At 40.1% G+C, this 15806-nt stretch overlaps 1 long non-coding RNA gene across 1 annotated transcript; it reads right to left on the reverse strand.

Moving 5' to 3' along the window:
- Positions 1–1991: 1991 nt before the first annotated feature.
- LOC144579078 (uncharacterized) lies at positions 1992–11980 on the reverse strand. Its single transcript, XR_013525938.1, has 3 exons — positions 11866–11980; positions 9788–9873; positions 1992–2126 (listed from the first exon to the last, which is right to left on the reverse strand). It is a non-coding gene; the product is annotated as an uncharacterized LOC144579078 (long non-coding RNA).
- Between the last annotated feature and the right edge of the window lie 3826 nt (positions 11981–15806).

The following is a 15806-nucleotide window of genomic DNA, read 5'->3' on the forward strand; positions in this document are numbered from 1 at the left end:
AATCACTGGAACCTAGGTGGTGGAGGTTTCAGTGAGCCAAGATCATGTCATTGCACTCCAGCCTAGGTGGCAGAGCAAGACTGCATCTCAAAACAATAACAAAACCATCACAATAATTGTGATTTAAGAATACGTTTACAAGCTTTGTTCTCCTTCAGGTTGTCTTCACTATGGTTGAGTCTTTGCATTTTCATATAAAGTTTAGAATCAGTTTACCAATTTCCACAAAATTATCTACCAGGATTTTTATTAGAATTGCATTGAACCAACAAATTAATTTGGAAAGAATTATAATTTTACAATATTGTCTCTTACAATATTAGCTCTCCCAATCCATGAACATGGTGAATCCTTCCATTTTTAAAAGATATTCTTTAATTTATTTTAATGACACTATATAGTTTTTTGTATGGCAGTCTTTAAAATTCTTTACTAGATTTGCCCTAGACATTGATGTTTTGAGTTGTTTCTGTAAATGGTGTTATTTTACATTTTATTGTACATTCAATACAATGTTGAGTATAGATGGAGATATCAACAGCAGGAATTCTTGTCTTATTTCCAGAAAACTTACAATATTTCACTATCTTTTTCCTTTTTTCTCGTTTTTAATATTTCACTATTAAATATGATGCTGGTTGTAGGTTGTAGGCACTCATTTTTACCTTTGTCTTCCCTACTAATTTTTTTACTATTCTCCCATCCATTCTCTATCGTCTATAAATTTCTTAAATGTTCTTTTTGGCTTTTCTTATCTCTTACATTCTCTTTGTTTCTGTGGTCTTATCTATTTTTTATATCTTTAATTTTAATGAGATTTTAAGAAGGAGCCAAGATAAGCATGAGTTCAAGCTACCATGCTTAATTAGGAGTCCCAGAAGGCTATACATGAAACAATCTTTTTTATTTGAGAAAGTTTGTTTGACTCTTTAGATTTTTAGTTCTTTAATTGACAAATAAAAATTGTATATATTTATAGTATACAACATGAGGTTTTTTGTTTTTTTTCATGTTTTACGTTATGTATACATTATGAAATAACTAAATCAAGCTAATTAACATATCCATTACCTCACATACTTATTGCTTTGTGTGTGTGTGTGTGTGTGTGTTGAAAACATTTAAAATCTATTCTTAGCAATTTTTAAGTACATAATACATTGTTATTAACTATAATCACCATGTTGTACAATAGATCTGCTGAGCATATTCCTTCTAACTGAAGTTTTATATACCTTGATCAGCATCTGCCCAGTCTCCTCTCCTCACCCCCAAACCCTGGTAACCACCATTCTACTCTCTGCTTCTATAAGTTCCACATTTAAGATTTCACCTATGAGTGAGACCATACAGTATTTGTCTCTCTGTGCACAGCTTTTTCACTTAGTGTAGTGTCCTCCAGGTTTATCCAGGTTGTCATAAATGATAGGATTTTTAAAATCAACGTTTTAGCTAAGGTGAACTTGATTCACTGAATTAAAATTCTGCTGTGTTTCCTAAAAGCCTGCAAATTTTTTAAAATGTTTTCTTAATCCTCATAGATTTGGGGAAAATACATTACACGCATAGAATTGTAGCTTCCTTGCATGCTAAAATAAAAAAGAAATTTTATTTTACAGTAATTGAAATTTAACTTTGAGGTGCCATAAGCCACTTTTATCCGAAATTATTTTTCTTTAATAATCATTGTGCTTTTCTGCCAAGTTCAACTTTCCACTTAATGCAAGAATCCCTTTTAACACACCTGAGTGATGACCATCTAACCTTTGCTTAATTATCTTCTATGCTGGTGAGTTTATTACTTCCCCCATGGACAGAGACAAATATTTATCTCAATTTCACACAAAAAGTACTATCACTTAGGTTTGCATTATACTACAAATAACAGAAGAATCAACTAAGCATTACCTTAAATAAAACAGGAGTTCCATTTTCTTTCTTGTCAAAAAGCAGTCCAGAGTTAGGTCATTCAAAGTTGGTTCAGCAGCTTCCTGGCGCCTATGGGAAACCCACCCTGTTTTGAGCTCTGTTCTCTTTCATCTGAGACCATGGCCTTCAGCTCCATGTTTGTAAGATGTCTCCTACACTCGCAGGCAGTGCTTCCGCAGTCAGCTACAGTGAAGTGCCTGGTGAAGTACAAAAAACAAACAACAAAAAAAACGCGACCCTTTGAGATAGCTCCCTTATAAAGAGCTTTCCCGGCAGCCCTACTCGGCAGCTTTCTCTTACATCTTACCAGCCAGACTACTCCACTTGGCCATGCCTAGCTTTGAGGTTGAAGTCAACATTTTATTGGGCATATTACCATCCTGAACAAAACTGAGGTTCCACGAGCAAAAGAGACAGGGACAATGGGTTTCAGTTGGCAGCCAACAGTGTGCACCACAAAGCTTCCTCTGTTTTTCCCTTCTTCCCAAATTCATTCCTTCCCACCTTGACAGAAAAGCAGTCAGAGGCTCTGGCAATAGTTAAAGCTCAAAGAACCAATTTAGACCTGCGTGGGAACTAACAGGCATAGGAGATCAAGTCAAAAACCAGAGGAAACATAACAAACATACAGGGAAAGCAGGGCTGGCTCCGGCCTCCTCTGGGAAGTGAGGCTTCACAAAAGAGTCTGTGAGGACCTCCAGCTGGTCTGGTAGAGCTGGGAGGCTGGGAATGGGTGGGATCAAGTTTTAGAGTTAAATAGAAACAGCTGTTGGCTGCCTTCACCAGCCCTACGGCGCTGGCTCACGCACATTCAGTGGAACAATTCCGTTTGATCCGTACACATGTAAAAGTCATTGCCTCCTTTATTTCCTAAGTGCTTGAAATTATTCTTTTCCTATTAAGATTTACATTCACTAGGGTAACACATGTTTAGCAGCCAGGACTCGCAGAAGCATCAGATGCAGTACAGATAGGCACGCCATGCTGACTTACCACTGATTACTTTAGCAGGTTCATTTTTTTTTCCTTTGGTGGCTTGTTACATACCTTTACCTGGCGTTGGGCTCTGAGCTGAGCACGTGGTTTGTTACATCATTTATCCTCATAATAACCTTAATATTAGGTATTCCAGTTTTAAAGAGAATCCTGGGGCTCCAGAGAAAGCAGTTCTTTTTCCAAGTCCTCCCAGACTGTGGGTGGCAAGCCCAAGGTTCAAGTATAGGTCTGATTCTGAAACCACATGCCTGTAACAAAAGCCCTCTACGTGCTGCCTTGAAGCCAGAAAGGAGCTAACCTCACTTTCTCACCTACAGAAGAAACACACACATACACACAGCCCAGAGGTATCAAAGGACCTGCCCAAGGTTGTCAGTTAGAAAAAGCATAGGAGGCTGGGCACGGTGGCTCACACCTGTAATCCCAGTACTTTGGGAGGCCAGGGATGGAGGATCATTTGAGGCCAGAAGTTGGAGACCAACAGAGTGAGATCCTGGCTCTACTAAAAAATAAAAAATTTAGCCAGGTCTGGTGGAACATGCCTACAGTCCCAGATATTCAGGAGGCTGAGATGGGAGGATCCCTCAAGCCTAAGAGTTTCAGGCTGCAGTGAGCTATGATTGCAACACTGCACTCCAAACAAACAAACAAAAAGCAAAGCAAAAATTTAAACCCAGTCTCCCACATCCCTTCATTCCACTTCTTTGACACAAACTTCTAGCCTTCATAACTGATGCCTTTAGTATTTTGGAGGGGCTAAGATCCATTGTTTACCAGAAATAAACATTATTTTCAAACTTTAATGTTTTCTCAAGATAGTTCATTAGTCACATTAACATTTTTGCTTCTCAGACTAACAAAACAAATAGCTTTAAAAGATTCACTTCCTGAATCTATGATTAATTTGTAAAGAGTTAAGGAAAATTACCTGGAACTGGCTCTAGACACATTTTAGTTTTCCTACTTAGCTGAAAACCAGAAATAAGACAAAACCTTTAAATCCACCCTAATAACCTCTTTTACCTAAAGGAAAAAGAGGAACTAGTCAGGAGGCAAAAGGTAGACACTCAGGAGGCCAGGTGAGCCACTTCTCCACGTCTTTTCATTTCAATCATTATCTGTTCCTCGGGGAAGCCTTTCCTAACCACCTTCCTAAATGAAATTTCCCAATATAGCACACTTAGGATTCTGCTTCTGGCCACAATAGATTAACTGGTACTGGCCTAGCTCTCCCGCAATAAACAACAATAACACTGGACAAAATATATGAAATTATAGTTTTCAGACATGGGGCAAAAGGAGGCACAAGACTGTGGTCCCTGAGAATCCCTTGATAACCCTTTCTGACTTTAGGCACTTTCAGACTATGGCACAGGGAGGAAGCCCAACATAACACAACGTTGCTGATGAACTGAGGAGATAGAAATTGAGACTTTGGATTACAGAGACAGTCAGAATGTGCAGAGCATGGTCCCATCGAGAGAGAACTTGCAGAGGAGGAGTTCCAGATATCTGCATAGGGATATCCTGGAGGCTGTGGCTAAATACCAAGCTACTCCTTAGTAGGGCAAGCAAGACTCGGTGCGACTGATAAAGGAACACTAGGGAGCTGAGAGTTGAACTACTGGAGCCTGAACAGGTCTGGAGATGCTCAAGTACTGATCAGCCAGAGTGAAGAAATCCAAGAAAGGCTGATCTAGATCTAACCTAATAAGCCTTTAATATCAAGATGATCTGTAAGGAAACCAACTGCCAGGCAGAACAAAATCCAACACTCTAGGAGAGAACATAACAAATGCAGACATTCAACTCTGTAGCATTTGTAATTTATAGCATACAATACATAATCTCTAGACATGTGAAAAAGCAGCAAGATATGATCTTGAACCAGGAGAAAAGCAGTCAACAGAAAGAACTTGAAATGACAGAGATGATGGGATTAGCAGATAAAGACTTTAAAACAGCTATTTTTTAAAATGGGCTAAAGATTTTAATACACTCTTCACCAAAGAAGATATATAGAAGTTCACATATTCGCAGGTTAGTAATTAGGAAAATACAAATTAAAACTACAATGAGATACCCCTACCTACCCATTAGAATGGTTAAAATTTTTAAAGACTGAGCATACGAAGGGTTGACAGGAATATGGAGGAACTGGGACTCTCATATTCTTTTGGGGTGAATAAAAAATGATATGACCACTTTGGAATATAGTTTGGAAATTTCTTTTTAAAAAAGAGACATACACCTACTAAATGACCCAGGCATTTCACTCCTGGGTATTTACCCAAGAGAAAAGGAAATACATGTTCATACAAAGACTTATGCATGGATGTCTAAGCAGCTTTACTTATAAAAACCTCCAAACAGAGAACAACTCAAATGCCCGTTAACAGATGGATAGATACACAAATTGTTGTGTCTGTCAAGCCAGAAACTGTGTGTGAAAGGGCTTGAGATTTTATTCCGCTAGCAAGGCAACAAGGGACAACACCCGGTTATCATCTCCCAGTTTCTATAGGTCAGAAGCCTGGGCATGGCAAGTGAGACTCTCTATTTGGGGTCTCACAAAGCGGAAATCAGGGTGTCGGCCAAGTGCCATTCTTATCTGGAGCTTGAGGTTCTCTTCCAAGTTCATTTGAGGTGTTGGCAGGTTTAGTTCCTGTGGCTACAGGATTGAGTGCCATTTTCTTGCTGGCTATTACCATTAGTAGTAGTAGCTATTATTATTATTATTATTATTAAACTATTAGCTCTTAGTCCTTGAGGCTGCACTCAGGCCCTGGCCATGCAGGCCCTTCCACAACATAGCAGCTCACTTTTTTAAAGATCCCCCTTCCAGTCTGCTATGATGGCATCTCAAATAACATAGCCTAAGGGAGAGAGTATCCTGTTCTATTCACTGGTTCTAACCACACTCAAGGTGAAGGGATTATACGCAGTCTTTACGCCATGGGACGAGAATATCGGGGGCCATCTTATAATTCTGCCTGTCAAGGAGAGAGAACTTGGAAGTCATAATGAAGCTTGAATATTTGCTTCACTGATTGGATTTGTTTTAATCTTAGTTAATAAATAGATAAGGATTCAAACTGAAAACATTAATCTTCACTATACGCTTCACTATATACTTCATAGACAATACTAGTAAAAGCCATTTTTGTTAAGCCACACCTATAATTAAAGGAACTGGCCAATAAGCTTTGGCCTTGAATTGCTAGAGAATTTAGAGAATTTTCTGCTAAGCTCTTCTAGAAATTCTAGGCAATCCTCCATTGCATGGTGGTGCAGGACTGTAAAAATGACTGCAAGCTGAAACTGTATTAAACACTCTTAATAGTCAAGGGGAAAAATTATGATTGCTCTGTGACTTTTAAAATTTCTTGTAAGAATATTAAAATCTCTTTATTGGTTTTAAGTATATAGGAAAATGAAAAAATAATAAAACTAGTATTTATTTAGTACCTTGTCTTTCATTAATAACAGCTTTATTGAGATATAATTCACATACCATAAAACTCAAAGTCCACAATTCATTAGTTTTTAGTATAGTCATTCCTTGGTGATCTGTGGGGAATTTGTTTCAAGATCCTCCGTGGACACCAGAATCTGCAGATGCTCAAGTCCTTGATATAAAATGGCATAGTCTTTGCAAAAAACCTACACATATCCTCCCAGATACTTTAAATCATTTCTAGATTACTTACAATACCTAACAATGTAAACGCTATGTAAATAGATGTTATACTGTATTGTTTAGGAATAATGACAAGAAAAGTTGTCTGTGCATGTTCAGAACAAATGCAATTTTTTTTTCTGAATATTTTCGATCCACTCTTGGTTGAATCCACAGATGTGGAACCTACTGATATGAAGGACTAACTGTAGATTCACAGACTTGTGCAACCATCCCCATGATCTAATTTCAGAGTATTTTTATCACCCCTAAAAGTAATCCTATATCCATTAGCAATGACTCCTCATTCCCACTCCTGAAGCCCCATCTCTATGGATTTGCCCAGGACATTTTATATTAATAAAATAATATAATCTATGTGGTTTTTTGTGATTGGCTTTTCACTTAGCATAATGTTTTCAAGGTTCACCCATGTGGTAGCATGTACCAGCACTTTAGTCCTTTCTATTGGTGAATAAAATTCCATTGTATAGGTATACCATATTTTGCTCATCCATTCAATGGACATTTGGGTCAAAATCACTTTTCTCATTTTTGTCAATAAATTCACCTTCATTAAGTTTTTCTGCCTGCTTATTTAAAGTCTCTCAATGGTGGCTGTATCAATAGTTCCACCATGAGCTCTTTCTTCTGTAACTCCATTTATATTTGATTCAAGTTTCACTTACAGCATCATCACTTTTGGGATTTTTTTGCTGCAGTTTTATCTTTGTTGGTCAGTTCCCTCTTTTGATTATCCATTGTGATGAAACATCATGTGGGAGACAAGAAGGCAACACAACAGCACACTTTGCTCTCTGTGCATGAACTGAGTAACAGATACACAGTGACTGACAGACTTTGAAATAAGTTGTATGATTGGTCACTGATTATGATGTGCATCTGTCATCTGCATAGTGATTTGTGGACTGAAGAGCTAGCAGTGAATTGTGTAATTTATGCAGCTACTTAGAGCTAATACACCATGGTAATTTGAATGATGCTGTTAGGGGATGGTATTATTTCACTAAAGCATGGTGGCTGAAATTCATGCATATTGAAACTGTGCAAAGCAAGGATGCCCTATTTTCTTCTGGAATACAGAGGGCAACTAAAAGTAGGTTTTGTCTAAGAAATTAGGATACAAAGAGTCTGGCATCTAGGTAACTAGAAACCACTTGAATAGACTGATGCATGTTAATTAATTCCTTTCTTTTGGATGGATATACATTGGACTTTTGAAACTCTGCAAACAAGTAAATCAAAAGCATTTAAGTCCACCATGGAAATACTCATGAAGATGGAAGACAAAGATTGAGATTAAACAAAAAAAAAAAAAACAAAAAACTCAAGTTCTCTTACAAAGAAGAAAGCATCTCAGTTTCCATAGCTGCTGTAAGACATTGGAAAGAAACACGATACCCAGTCAAGCTCCTTCCCTGTTCTCATGAGGGTTCCACTGATTTTCTCTAGCAGTAGAAACTCCAGACCACATCTCACTTGGCTGCTCTAGGATATCTGATACCATTTATACAATCTTCTAGAAATTCTCTCCCCTTAATCCTGATTCTCCTCTTTTTCCTCCTCTCTATAGTCCTCAGTCCTTTTCACAACTTTCTTTTGCTCTATAACTCCAACCTTAGCTCCACATTTTGGTACTTGTCAGAGCTCCCCTTATTTCTTGCTACCTTTATATGCATGCTTTAGAAGAGCTCAATTACCCTCATGGCTCAACTAACACTTGTCTTCAAATATTACTGACGGTGTGCAGTGACTCACATCTGTAATCCAAGCACTTTGGGAGGCAGAAGTGGGAGGATCACTTGAACCTAGGAGTTCCAGACCAACCTGGGCAACATAGCAAGACCTGATTTCTCCATAAAAGCAAAACAAAATAAAAACAAATGTTGATTATGATCATATACTTCCCATACCTTGGTGAAGAGTCCGAAATGTCACCATGAATAAGACATTGCCTTTATTCTCAAAGAGGCCATGGAAACATAAAGAAGGAAACCTCAACCACTCTTGTGGTACAAGTAGGGGAACCCCTAACAGAGGAAGAAACATTGGTCTGCATCTATGATGGATAATAAGAGGGAGATTGGGAATGGATGGTAATAAAATTGCACAAGATTTCTATGCCAAAATGTTATATCTCTATTGAAGACTATAAAAATACATCTGAATAAATGGAAACACACCATGTTTATCAGTTCTTCTACTCATATATGTATTTGCTACACCCGTATGGTATTCAGTACCATAAAAATGGTATCATGCTGTACATAGCCAGTTCAACTTAGTTGTTTTCAGTCAACACTAGGCTTTTGTGTTCTAAATGAAGGTCTGATCCATTCATGTTAACTATTGAATAGTATTTCATCATATCAATAAGCCAGTGTATTTGTTAGTTCTTCACTGAGACAGTCATTTTATTTCCTTTTGTTTTTGGTCTTCCCCACCCCCCACCCCTGTCAATTTACAGAGAATAGATGTTTCAGGCACAATTAAGGGCATTTGTAAAGACCAGAAGTGAGAGAGGATCCAACAGCATGTAGTTGAATAAGCTTGGCAAACACGACGAGAGAGGTAAATAGCAAGAGATAAAGCTAGATGCACAGCCAGGGACTATTTCACAAAAGATGTTACATGCCACACTTAGCACTCCTATATGTATCTGTTCAGCACAGAGCTTGCTTCTAAGCTTTGCCTATGCAAACCTCCATTGGACATTCCCTCAGGATTGCATTTGGACACCTCACATTGACCACGTCTAGAATAAAATTCATTATTGTGCCCTAAATGTCCTTTCCTCCTGGGTTTCCTACCTAAGCCAATGTACCCATATTTACTCAGTGTTCAAGCAGGAATATCCGCCACTGTGACTCCTCCATCCCCCTCAGCCCCTACAGGCAGTCAATTCAACAAGCCTCCCAAAAGTTTCAAATACACCTCCGCTGCCCCTGTCTGAATTTGAGTTCCATTAGTCTTTAACCTAGATTGTTGCTACCCATGTATCTGGTCCTAAATTCCTCCAAGTTAATAAAAACTGTCACAACAAGACCTACATCCAATATCACGGCTGTGAAATCTACCCAGTCCCTGCACCTTGTCAGAAGTTATTGGTGTCCCTCCAGAACCCCCATAGCACTTGGGACATATATTTGTTATATCACTTACATTGTGATTGCTCAGTTGTTCGTTTATAAATCCCTTTTATTCATTGCAGTATGAGTGGCATTCCACAAGAACTCAGTAATCTATCTCTGTTAAAGGAAAAACAAAAAGAATTACACAGAATCCTTAGATACTAAGGAACCATTCTAACCTCTCTAAATGTGAATTTTGATAGTTAAACAAAAAGATACAGTTAATGCTATTATGTCCCTTTTCAACAGATAATCAGAAAGTTGGCAGAATAAAAAAGACCAGAGCACCCACTTTGAACAAGACTCAGTATTATTATAAGTTCTAAAGAATGACATACATTTAAGCAATCTGAGCCCTCCTTGAATTTCAAGAACAGGTGAAAATTTCATTCTGTGTTTGACTACCACCTTCTCTGCAGCCCCAACAACCAACCGATGACAAATTATACTAATACTGGCACAAGAATAAAGATAAATCACAGCCTACGGGCCTCTCTGAAAAAGCCAGATCTTTCAACCTGGAGAGTAATCTACTTAAAACCTGTCTAGGGTAACAGTTTGATAAAGTCTGATGTCTGTTATTACTTCAAAATGTACCCAGTCTACTTTCCTCACACGGAGAACCCCAACAGCCTTCCTAACTCTGCTCCTGCTACTGCCACTCTTGTCAAAAGACATTCCAGAATGAATTTGCCTTGGGAACTTGACAGACATATCAGAAGTTTCCAGGGAAGTAGGAAGGAGGTGACCCCTTAGTCATCACAGAACAACGTGGAGCCATGACTACTGCAAATGTGCAAAACAGTATGGCCTGAGAAGGATGTATCCTCTGAGCTCTGAGGGGCAAGCTTTTAAAGGAGGCTGACAGGGGCCATGAATGGTGGCTTATGCCTTTAATCCTAGCACTTTGGGAGGTCTAGGAAGGTGGATCACCTGAGGTCAGAGTTTGAGACCAGCCTGGCTAATATGGTGAAACCTCTTGGCTACTAAAAATATAAAAAATAGTTGGGCATAGTGGTGGGTACCTGTAATTCCAGCTACTCAGGAGGCTGAGGCAGAAGAATCACTTGAACCCGGGAGGCAGAAGTTGCTGTGGGCTGAGATCATGCCACTGCACTCCAGCCTGGATGACAGAGTGAGACTCCATTTCAAATAAATAAATAATGAGGCTGAGGGGAGAAGATCACTTGAGCCCAGGAATTCAAGAACAACCTGGGCAACATACTGTGAACCCCAAATATCTAGGCAGGTCTCAGTCAATTTAGAAAGTTGATTTTGCCAAGGTTGAGGACACACGCCCGTGACAGAGCCTCAGGAGGTCCTGACAACAAATTCCCAAGGTGGTCAAAACACAGTTGGTTTTACACATTTTAGGGAGACATGAGGCATCAATCAACATATGCAAGATGAACATTGGTTCAGTCCGGAAAGGTAGGACAACTCGAAGCAAAAGTGGGACAACTCAAAGCAGGGAGGGGGCTTCCAGGTCATAGGTAGATGAGAGACATGGTTGCATTCTTTTGAGTTTCCGATTAGCCTCTCCAAAAGAGGCAACCAGATATGCATTTATCTCAGAGAGCAGAGGGGTCTCTTTGAACAGAATGAGAGGCAGGTTTGCCCAGCTTGACTTTTAGCTTAGTGATTTTGAGACCCCAAGATTTATTTTCCTTTCACGATAGTGAGAACTCTAGCTGGGTGTGGTGGCACACACTCGTGATCCCAGCTACTAGGGAGGCTGAGGTGGGAGGATCACTTGAGCCTGGGAGGTCGAGGCAGCAGTGAGCCCTGATGATGCCACTGCACTCCAGCCTGAGTGACAGAATGATACCGTGTCTCAAAAAAAAAAAAAAGACAGTGAGGTGATCAATCCTTATTTCTATGTAAATGTGCCTTTTCCCCATCAGCAGACAGTACATTCCAATATCACCACTTACACTGTGCTTCCCTGCGGCAAGGCTGCTGCGAGCACCAGATTTCACAATATACGAAATACCCTGCCGAATGGCGGGCAAATCCACTTCCAGCTCTTCCCCCTCGCTCCTCAGGACAATGACGGCAGAGATGATAAGAACGGCTGACAGTTTTCAGGTGCCTCACGCCTTTATATACCTGAGCCTCCTGGGAAAGTCTCTCTGCCGGTTGTGACAACAAAAATCTGCAACAGCACTGATAGAGCAGAGCAATTCGGCTGACTTTATCCTCCTGAGCCATCCAGCTGTTGACACTTCCAAGGTGTCAGCTCCTCCGAAAGAATGAATCAAACCATCTTGGCACAGGCTTTGGTCATTTAGACCATCTGCTTTAAAAAGAAATAGAAGAATTTTAAACAAGAAGGTTTTAAAAATATTTTAATGGAAAGAAATGCCATTATTTGGTATGGCAGTAGCAGGTAAGAATCATCTTCTTGACAAAGCTTCAGACATTTTCTGCTTAAAATTTTTAGAAGCATGTTTCTACTCCCTCTTGTCTCTATTATAATTCTAATTATTTAAATTGAAAAGCATTGTGCTGTTAAAAAAAAATAACAGTTCTGAGTAAAATGCCACTTTGAAATGATCTACATTTTCATGCAGATCCAAGCTGCAAGAGTTTTCCCCGATTAAGAGATGGCACTGTTCCTTTGATAGCAGCTGCTTAATGTCATTTCTTAGCTTCTTAGAATACAGAGCTAACAAGAATAAGGTTTGGGGTTTTGCTGCCCAGGTAAGTAAGTTATCATCAGAGGAAGAAAGGGAAACAGTCTTCACTGATAGCAACACTACGAAAAGTCCCAAAAAGCCATTCAACATGCTTGTCGTTTGAAGCAGATCAGTGCTGTCAACTCTCCATGTGAAAAACAGCACAGATGTTGTACAGCTATATATAAAATGGTCCCAAGAGTCAAAGGCCGTGGAGAGTTCTAGTACAACACAGACAGGCAAAAGCCACTGGACTGCGGACATGGAGGCCAGTGGTGTCTGGTGAGAGTCACTTCCGGGTGCCTTCCATCTCTTTGTCTTCCTCCCATGGAGTCCTGTGTGGCCGTAAAGTTTTGAAGGAATGGGAAGAAGGGACAGGATGAAGAAGAAGGACTGTTCCATCTTTTGATGACTTTAAACTACTTTTCATTTTTCTCTGTCCTTTGGATAAACTGATACAGAGAAACATTTGGATCTTCCCCTTCTTTTTTCTCATATTCCCAACAGCCTTTCTCACCACCTGCAAACCTTCTCAACGTGACTGTAAGGTCAATGTAGGGTCTCTAACCAATTTAGTTTCCCTAATCCAACCTCACAGCTGAGACACAAGGGCTCAGGCAGTTATAGAGAAAAGGGGGATGGAAGGATGTTTGGGTAGATGGGTGAGTGAAAGGACATTAAACTTCTTTTCTTTCTTGGAGATATATTTGCATTGTCCACAGCCAGTTAAACTGGCTCAATCTGAAAATTTAATGAGGAAGGGAAGAGGGTATTCAGTACTGGTGACTGCTATGCCCCAGGATATACTCAGGAGTAAGGCCAGAACTTCCAATGGCCACTCTGAAAAGCAACGATAAAAGTGGGGAGGTGGAGGGGAGAAGGCAGACTAGGAATGGGAACAGAGAGAGCAGAGCAAAACTCTTAGCAGGAGAAGATACGGGCCTTTCATTAAACTTCAGCAAATTCCTCAGCAGGAGTGACATGTATCTGCAGCTCATATCAAAGCATTCATTGTACTGGGTCAAACTCACAAAACCAGATCCAGGACTCAAAAGTTTTGTTCGTCATGTTAGTAGCATCCTGAAGGAGCAGGTCTACCAGATAAAATAAGAGGACCTGTGAGTGAGCCTCTCACCACACAAGCTCTCAGATGCAAAGAAGACCCAGGGGATGGATAACAGGTCCTCCTCTCATTATTCTCCTGTCTCAGACTCCTGTGAGTTCGGTCAGCCTCCAAGGCCCTGGAAACATTTAGAACAGCAGCTCCAGCCTTCAGACTGACATGAGGTAAGATCTTATAAGCCAGAATGTCAGTTAGCATTACATATGGCTTGAGGGATTAAGAAGCTAAATGCCACTCTATGAAGCCTTCACTCTGAGATGCTGAGAATGTTCTTGCGATGGTGCCAGGCCCTGTTGCAGAGGCCTGTGGTGGTATGTCTAACTTACGCCAAATCTTGATCAGGACTCAGAGGACTCGCATGGAGAGATCCTGGGGGGAAATTCTCTTCTGCATCCTGGATCAGGTCACAGAATTACTGAGAATGAAGCACTTCTCAAGTAAGCTCCTGAGGGCAACAGTTAAAAGGACAACCGGGTTTGTGATAAGCTTTCAACTTCCTGGTTTCAATTGGATCCAGACACATAAATGCCAAAAATATCAAAGGGAAAGGAAAGTCACAGAGCTCTATATATTTCCAGTAAATTATGTCAGGAATGTTCCAGAAAAGCCAAACCATCAGCAATCTTGACATTAAACAGTAATGAACTCCACCTTTAGGTTTATGTGCTGATATTTTTATATTCACATTTCATGGTGAACTATGATACTCAAACTTGTGGCCCAGTAAATTGCTTGTGCTATTATCTGCACTTTCAAAATGAAGAAGGATCATGATTTTTTTCATTGCTGTGTGGCACTGCATGTGCCTTTGGGGATTTCTAAGTACTCAGTTTTATATAACTCTTGCAGGGCACAATGTCATGCACCTACTCAGGTGCTGAGGTGAGACGATGGCTTGAGGATGATCCCAGCTACTCGAGGCTGAGGTGGGAGGATGGCTTGAGCCCAGGAGTTAGAGTACAGTCCGGGGGACATAGTGAGACCCCATCTTTCAATTAAATAAAATATATAACTCTTAAAAAGTGGACACATATTGATATGGTTTTGCTGTGTCTTCACCCAAATCTCACCTTGAATTGTAGTAATTCCCACATGCCAAAGGTAGGGTCAGGTGGAGATAATTGAATCATGGGGGTGTATGTTTCCCCCATACAGTTCTTGTGATAATGAGTAAGTCTCACAAGATTTGATGGTTTTATAAATGGGAATTCCCCTGCACAAGCTCTCTTGCCTGCCAGCATGTAAGACATGACTGCTCCTCATTCACCTTCTGCCACAATTGTGACGCCTCCCCAGCCATGTAGAACTGTGAGTCAGTTAAAGCTCTTTCCTTTATAAATTACCCAGTCTTGGGTATGTCTTTATTAGCAGTGTGAGAACAGACTAATACACATATGTTTATGCATATCTCATAAACCAAGACTGAGGAAACATCATGGAACAAATTTGTTTGAAACTATTTATGGAAACCCTTGGAATAAAAAGTAGGGATGAATCTTCTGAGTCCACAGAAATGGATTTCAGTAGATGGAAGGTTTCTCTGAAGGGAAATGAAAAGTTGAGTGATGCTCTGCCCCAAGGAAGAAGCACAGCGTTCAGACAAATCTACACTGAGTACCCCCCAGATGCAGTTAAGGGGTCAAAGACCATCCTCCCCAAAAATGCACAGTCCAGATTTTCCCTCAAAAATGAATATTCAAAGGAAACAGGGAAAATGATATCTTTGGGACTTTTTTCTTTTCTGTGTTCATGTCTGATAACTAACCTGTTAGGGTAAGGATCTGAGTGGTAGGCATCAAAGTACTAAACAATCAGAAAAGCAAAAAACTTACCTCCCCAAGTGTCCTCATTTCCTGTGGCTGCCATAGCAAATTATCACAAAATGAGTGGCTTGACCAATGGAAATTTATTCTCTCCTAGTTTCAAAGTCCTATATCCAGGTACCAGTAGAGTGATGCTCCCTTGTAAGAATCTCAGGGTGGATCCTTCCTCCCCTCTTCCAGCTTCTGATGGCTCCAGTTGTTCCTTTGCATGTGGCTGCATCACTTTCAGCCTCCAGCTTCACATGGCCTAATCCTTCTTGTGACTTCACTTCTGTTCCTTTTAAGGACATTTGTCATTGGATCTAGGGACCACCTGGATAATCCAGGATGAGTTGATCATAGCATCCTTCATTTTATCTGCAAGGACTCCTTTTTTCCTAATAAGGTCACATTCACAGATTCTGGGGGGTAGGACATGGAGAGATC

The sequence above is a fragment of the Callithrix jacchus genome, chromosome 13, assembly GCF_049354715.1.
Source record: "Callithrix jacchus isolate 240 chromosome 13, calJac240_pri, whole genome shotgun sequence".
Classification (NCBI taxonomy): Eukaryota; Metazoa; Chordata; class Mammalia; order Primates; family Cebidae; genus Callithrix; species Callithrix jacchus.